Source organism: Diadema setosum, chromosome 13 (genome assembly GCF_964275005.1).
Source record: "Diadema setosum chromosome 13, eeDiaSeto1, whole genome shotgun sequence".
Classification (NCBI taxonomy): domain Eukaryota; kingdom Metazoa; phylum Echinodermata; class Echinoidea; order Diadematoida; family Diadematidae; genus Diadema; species Diadema setosum.
In genome coordinates, this window is record NC_092697.1 from 31,881,647 (window position 1) to 31,889,917 (window position 8,271).

Consider the following 8,271-nt stretch of genomic DNA (forward strand, 5'->3'; position numbering starts at 1 on the left):
ATATTGCAAGGTGCAGAATGAATCTAACGTAATTTGTTACAGACTATGTATTACACTTTTACCTTTATTTTTAAAAAGTTGGAGTGAGGAATAAGAACACTGTAGTATGCCCTGAAGTTTGAAGTTTATCAAATAATAAACTCCCGATGAAGCTGAACGAACGTTTCCTGTATTCAGTGCGGGGATATGGTACATTTAGAAGGCTATCCATTGAGTATCGAGTACAATAATGAAATGAACTAGTTTTAAACATTGATCGAATGAATGTTGGAGCCAAATTATTTAATGCCTTATAAGTGAGTATAGTATATAAGTATAAGTGAGTAGTACTATATTTTATATGCTGTGTCACCACTGTAGACAGGCTCTGAGAGGAATAACGTGGGAAGTGTTCACCTGGCAAAAGTCGATCGAGCTGAAGTAAGCGACTCCACTTGCCACCCCTGGAGTTGTTGGCGTAGACGACGATCTCGTAGGGATTCCAACGGGACAGATCATCTAGGACCACTTCAGTGGCTGGCGGCACTGGGGTCGGGATAGGCTCGACCACATAAGTCCAGTCCTGGCTGCCTTTTTCGTCCGACACAAGGCGGTAGCGGATCTCATAGGCGGTAAGGTTACCGTTGCGGTGCTTTTGTTCGGGCGGCTAAAATGAGACACGAATTTGGATCACCCTTTTAGCTCAGGAAAAGTGGCACCAGCAGCAGGACTGTGGCATTGCTCAAGAATTCTCTTACAGGGATGGTATAGTTTTGGTTGAGATGTGGATTCAGCTTTTAGCTTTTTGCGAGATTATTAGAAAACACTTTTATGAAAAACAATGTCAAATTTCCACGGCGAGTTCTTCAGCTCAAACTCTGTCCAATGATCCGCAAAGCCAGACTACGAGTTCTTTTCACTCAAAAAAAAAAAAAAAAAAATCACCTATTTTCTGTACATGCACCCAATGAAATATAGTCCCTTCAAATTCAATGAGAAAAGCTTTCAACTTCCCACCAAAATGCAGTTTGTAGAGTAATTCATACTGCATTTCTGATTTTAATTAATTTTTTTTTCTTCACTTATTTTGGTATGATTTTGTGAAGAGGTCAGGGACATTCCATTTTATTTACAGTTGTGAGCGCTATAGAACTCTATCCGACTTTTTTTGTGAGAAGGGCCAAGTTAAAGGGGCATTCCAGCCGATTTTCAAAATTTCACATTATGTAGTACATAAATCGACAGCCTTATGTATAAATTTCTGGAATTTATTGTGGTCCTTGAGCAGAAAAACCAATATTCTGCAAAATCTTGAACAAATTACACTGAACAGTGTTGATGACTTATGAACCTCACATATTTCAGAAATGTAGCAGTGTAATTCCATTACAATACCGCTTGCTTAACAAGTTCACCTGTGTGAAATCTATGCATGACCTCTTCTTTTGTTCTGCTTGCTTAAGGCCCAACTCATGCATTCTTATGGTGAGGCTGCCATGTCATCTTCCTTGCTCATTGCAATTTGTTATAAATTTTGAACACATTCTTATTCCTCACCCCAATCACTATAAACTCTGTACTCGGTAAAACTAACTGATAGTTGTTCGAATGTAAAAGTCTGAAAATCATCCGGAGGTCTCCCTTTTAAGCAGGATGCTGATCCTGAGATGAATACCTGAATGGTGAGCGTGAAATTTCTTCGGTCCGGATTCTCGCAGCCCAGTCCTGTTGAAATCAGTTCCAGGATGAACGGACCTCTTGAGGGAACTGAGCCAACATTCAATACTGTGAATGTACATAAACGCGCGCGCGCGCGCACACACACACACACACACACACACACACATACATTTATATTGTATGTTTAGGGCATATACTAATATACATATATACATAAATGATACTGCGTATGTCTAATTAGCTACGTGAATATATGTAATATATTTATCTATATATACTGTATCTATTATTGTTGTTTATGTCTAATTATCTGCGTAAATAGATGTAATTATGCATATGATATATACATTATAGGCCTATATATATATATATATATATATATATATATATGGGAATTAGATATTAAATATTTTGTGTATCATTTTTTGCCTAATCATCATACATATATTATGCACAAAACATTTCGTGTTCACGATTCTGTATAATGTGAATCATACAAAGGGCAAAAGAGCATAATGATCACAGCATACCGATCTATCAAATGGAAATATACTTATGACGGGATTTCAGTGAAACGAATTAAAAAAAGAGAGAGAAAAGTGAACGAGAAGTTAAAACAAACTTCAGGACTTTAGAGTTCACACAGTGCACACAATGATCTGACCATGTACGAAAACCGAAATTACTAACCTTCTTCCGCTGTTGTAAAATTGTAGAGTGCATGCTGCGGGCTTATAGTGGTGAGCTCATTCCCGATCTCGCATCTGGATTTGATGGAGTACGCTGAGAAAGGATCGAGGTCCATAAAGTTTATCTCCATTTTTCCCGATGTGAAGTGAAGTGCTTGCCTTTCAGTCTAGTGCAAAATAGTGTATGTATGTAGAATATATATATATATACTGTATATATATATATATATATATATATATATATATATATATACATATATATATATATATCTTGGAATTTTCCACGTGTTGGACTTCGAATGTTATGATTATAAGAAGAATGAGTCTCAAATATGAGTCTCATTGTCCTGGTATACTCTACACTGACGAAGGCCCGAGGCGGGTTGAAAATTTTGTGAATAAAAACCTTCTTGTTGGATCCACAGATGGCGTATTTGAGACTCATTCTTCTTATAATTATATATATATATATATATATATATATATATATATATATATATGTATATATATATATATATATATATGTATATATATATATATAGAGAGAGAGAGAGAGAGAGAGAGAGAGAGAAGTGAATATTGATAAAAGAAGAAAATGATAATTCAATTCAGGAATATAAACGCTTTTTTTCCAGAAACTAAACACACACACACAGACAAACACCTTGAGTAACATTGAATGATACCAATGGGATAACTCAAAGCTATGCAAACTAAAAACGAACATGGGTAGATTATGGAAACCCCGACCATCTTGGTGCGTATTATCATCAAATGGGTAAATATGCATTCTACAATTACAGTTGAGGAAGTTCTGATGAAGATACCGACATACATCAGCAAAAAGCTCCAAAAATATTCAAAAAACCCACAGCATGAAGCATCGGGGTAAAAGTTATGCGGATTAGATATACCTGTTCGAGGGGATTGCACAAACCAACTAACTTAAGAGAAGTAGGGAACTTTTTTTCGAAGTCATCGCCAAGAAGTGATGTAACTTCTTGGAAGCATAAAAAAAAAAAAAAACGTTTGCATATCTAGAAAGCATTAACATGATTAAAGTACCTGATTCACGAGCAGTCCGGAAGCGTTATATAGAAATGCTATGCATTTAACGCTAGGTCCCAGAATCTCGTCCATCCCCATGTACAGCTGCTCTCTTTCCGACGCGTTCACAAGAGTATCAGTAGCTTTGTTTTCTTTCAGATATGTTCCAGGACCACGAACCAAAACGTTAACACTTCTCGAGGTCACTGTTGGACTTTCAAGAACATCTAGCGGTCCAACTGTGACACAAAAGTGGAAGGAATAAGGCTTACCGACCTGAGGAAGGCCGTTTTAAATAATTATGAGAGATTAAAACTGGAGCATTGTTTATAATGATTATTGCGCTAAAATCTCCAAGCTCTCTAATATGTCATGTTAGACAACAACCACTTACTACCAACTATGTGTTTCTTAGAATACGACTGTTTAAGAGCTCTGTATGCAAGATGGTACATACACGCAGGATATAAAAAACAACACATATTTCCGAGCACTTGGCAAGAATAAAAAGGAAACAATGCTTCAATCACAATGAATACAGCATGCACGTTGAAATCAAATTGGTATATCTTTTTAAAATGTTGACTTCTAAAGGCGCACATTCGAGCACGAGGTTATTGCTTCTGATCGGGAAGGTCTAAACTGTGAAAGACATACAAATGATAGAAGGTTTATCATAAATGTGATCATTATAATTCTAAAGTCAGGCACCAGCCAGCAATTGGATAAACATAACCACGTGATAATATAACGTTCCATTACGTTCTGTTGCGTTCTGCTACGCCGACAATGTCGGGACAACGTCCTGAATACAAAATTATCGCGTAGTATTAAAAAAAAAAAATCTCCGGACGTTGTCACGGTAATTGTGCTTCGAAAGCCTCTTTAAAACGGGGCTTATACAGCTGCATAAAGTTATATCCATGAGATAGCTCCGCTGTGTTGGCACTACTGCACGGTGTATGCCGATGCAAAATTACGTAGACTACCAAGTTGAAAATGGAAGTTGAAGAGATAAATAACTCTAAAATTGATTAGACTATATCATATAACAATACAACAGATAATGAAATTAGTAACAATATACAAAACATTCTACACTCTCGGGGATGGAACATCCTGTACCCCTCCCCATACCAGCCATCATCTTGATAAAATTATAATGTACTGTTATCTTGCAGTTGCCTCTTTACCGGTGATATATTTATGAATGCCTCGAAATAATGTGGCGCATATCTTGTTTGATCCATTCGATAGTCTCAACCTCACAGCTGAAACTGACGTTCCACAGTCTATCAGTAATCTATTTCCGATGTTGCAGCGTAGACTTTGGGTTTCACACAAAAAGTCGACTTCATGATATCGCCCTGTGCTGTAAAAGAAACACAGTGCATAATGCCAGGGTGAAGGGTTGGTCAACAATAGTAGAAGCGATCATGATAATGATTATGATAATGGGGAAAAGTAATTTGAAGCAATTCGACGTCAAAGTATATTTTTCTTCAAAACTTTTTAGCCCTCCATGGACTATTTTATTATCTCCATGTTAACATAATATAAACTCAAAAATATTCAACCTTAATTTTTTTCTTCTTAACATTTCTCTCGTAAACATTTACACAAACAAATGTTGGAGTGACTGCCACTTTAAACTAAATTTGTTGAGAGTACCCGATACAGAATGAATATATTTCTCATCTGCATAATATTCAATAGCTGTTGTTTTTTTTTTCTTCTTCATAGAGTAAAACCTATGGGGGCTTTGTTTTTTTAACTTTTGTACATACAGTTGTTACATAATCAAAATCACAACACAATTTAGAGCATCATTTCTCTTTTCTTTAAAAACAAAAATAATATTTTCCAGACGTCAAAGTATCTTTGCTCAGTTTAACATCCTTTGTCTTGGCTGTGCAGACAAAATTTAGAATAAGCCTACCACAAAAACAGACGTAGTTCTGACTGTTAAATCAGAGAGACTTGACGAGTGAAGTAAAACTTTCAAAAAAGTAGAGAGATGCTAACATGCTAAAATGATAAGTTGTGTATTCAAATTCAATTTATCATGTGGCTGTGATGATGCTCCTTAAAACACACACACAGACACACATAGTATATACTATACTGTATGTTTGAATGTATACCTTAATTCCATTTATTCATTTCTTCATTTCAGACATTTATTCATTTATCTATTCATTTATTCATTCAATTTACCAGATGGTAATTTGATGGATACCTACCAGAGTACTCTGCTTAGCGTGTAGGTAGTGTTCCTGTTACCAGACACATTCCATGTTGCTGTGAAGTTCACGTTGTCACCCATGATCCTGAGCCCACAATCGCTACAACAAACTAGATATAGGCATGAAGGCAAGAAAGAGATTCAGAAAGAGAGAGGGGGAGGGAGGGAGATACAGAAACGTTTGGTAAAGTATTTATTTCCCGTAAAATAATAAACAAACAGACGAAAAAAAAAGGTACTCGGATGAACTGCCCATCTTCACATTTGTCAACACGACAAATCTTACCTTCTATGGAGTTGATACAAAGACTACAAACATAATTATTTTAATCAAACAAATACACAAACAAAATCAAAACATACAGTACATCAATAAAAGCTTGATTGATAAAGAAATTTTATTTTCGCTGATAATATTGACCGTTTCAAAATGGCGCACATTATAGGAGCAGACAGATTTTTACATTGTTCATGGAATAAGTAACTAGAGCAAACCACACCCAACACACATACACATACACACACACACACACACACACACACACACACAAACACACACACGTACATAATCACATAGGAGGAAAGATCATGGTATAGCAACATTAATGTCGTCATCAAAATACTTAATGCTGTAATGTCTGCCTCATGGCATTTCTCTTTGTTTTGTTAATCCCGAAGCATTTCCACTTTCAGTTGATTATCCGCAGATCGATACATTTAAGAACACTCAAGCACACGTGTCTCTATTTGAAATGAAGGTAAAATGTATTATGAAATGTAAATACGCAACTAGAATTTGAAGAAACTTTCCATGAGTGTTGTTTGTTTGTTTGTAGATACTTTATTTTCTGCAAATTAATATACATAAGTTACATAATCATGAACATGTGGAAAACATACAAAGTAAATTTAAAACAGAGTCGTTTGACTTGCATAAACAGCGATGTAAAAGGAAATTAATGATATAATATACAGTATGCATGTCTATGCAGCAGGGATTACAATAACAATTGTAGTTAAGAAGCGATTTTGCAGAGGGCCGCCATTGTAAGCATTGCTTGAAAGGATGGCCGGCCCGAGGAAAAGGTAGGCACGTACTAGATTCGTAACAATACAAATTCTGCTGCGAAGATTGCAGGGGAAAATAAACTCTGATGTGTGATGGTGGTGAATGCGCGTGCAAGTGCTTGAAAGTGCACAAGGGTACGTCATATCTTGTGCAGTGTACATCTTGACCGTGAAGAGAAAATAATCAGAGGCGCGGGGAGGTCAGGGAGGGGCACTTAAACGGACTGTATAGTTTCGGTTGAGACCTAGTTTCAAGTTTCTAACATTTTTTGGTGATGTAATGAGAAACCTATTATGAAATATGAAAGAGCATGTAATTCTTTGAGGAATTCAATGTTTATTAATTTGATGAAAATTGGTTTTGAAATGGCTGAGATATCCAAAAAGGAGCGATTCTAATGAAATGTGGGACCCATGACACACTTTATTACGATGGCTTTGTTTTACTTTGTTTTTGGATGTTTCAGTCATTCCAAACCCGATTTTCATCAAATAAACTTTGAATTCCTCTTAAAATGGTATGTTCTGTACTATATCATAAGTGTTTTCGTGGCATCTCGCAAAAAGTTAAAAGCCCAATTGTCATCTCCACCAATGCTGTATCATCCCTTTAAGCCATCAAAAAATCTGTAAAAGCTGTAGTTACTTTCACTGTAAAATGCCAGTGAACACGCATTAGCCTTCTGCACTGAATCCGAAAGATCGGTCATTCAACAAAATAATATAACTATGCGCACAACGATGTGCGTGAGATGGCAAAATGTTAACTTTTCACGCGGTAATAGTCTCTTCTTTTTTTTTTCAATCCTGGGGTACTGATGGCAAGAAGGCGTAAAAACGGAACTGACAGGATTTGTTCCGTAACATATTACCAAAAAGTTACAGACAGGTCAACATTTCTTCTACAACACAGCGTAAAGATATTAAAATCAAATCAAATCAAATCAAAATCAAGAACCTGTCCTTTGGTCCCCATATAAAAACTCCAAGGAAGAGCGGCTTGGACGCACACGCGTCCCCCATTTAATTTTGTAAAGGTGCCACCTCTCTAAGGATTTCCTGGATCCGCCCCTGATCATGCTGATGCTAAAGAACTTACGCATAAGTTAATCTAAACAAAGTTGTTTCGTAAGTATCTGAGTAAGTAAGCAAGTAAGTAAGAGATTCCACTCCTTCTCTAACATCTCCCTGGCTTATGTTATGTAGTACTGTACTCACCTAGCGCAATGTATCCTAAAACAAGAACGACGAATAGACCATGGTCGTACAGTGGTCCATCACGGCGAAATCTTCCAGTGGAGACGAGGCGCAGCGAGTGATGTGACGTCATTTTGAAGTTGCGTCGCAAGATCTTATGCAAATTGGATACACTTCATCTCCTGCGATATCGAGTGAGCCAATGTAATAATGTTCACTGTTGGGATATGAATAGAACATTTCCGTGATGTCCTGAAATTCATGGATACTTCTTCTCCCATCGCCCAATAAAAGGGACCGTCTCACTCCCCTGCTCGGGCAAGATTTGTGCTTGTGAAGGTCAACTTTTGTGAGCAGAGCATGTGT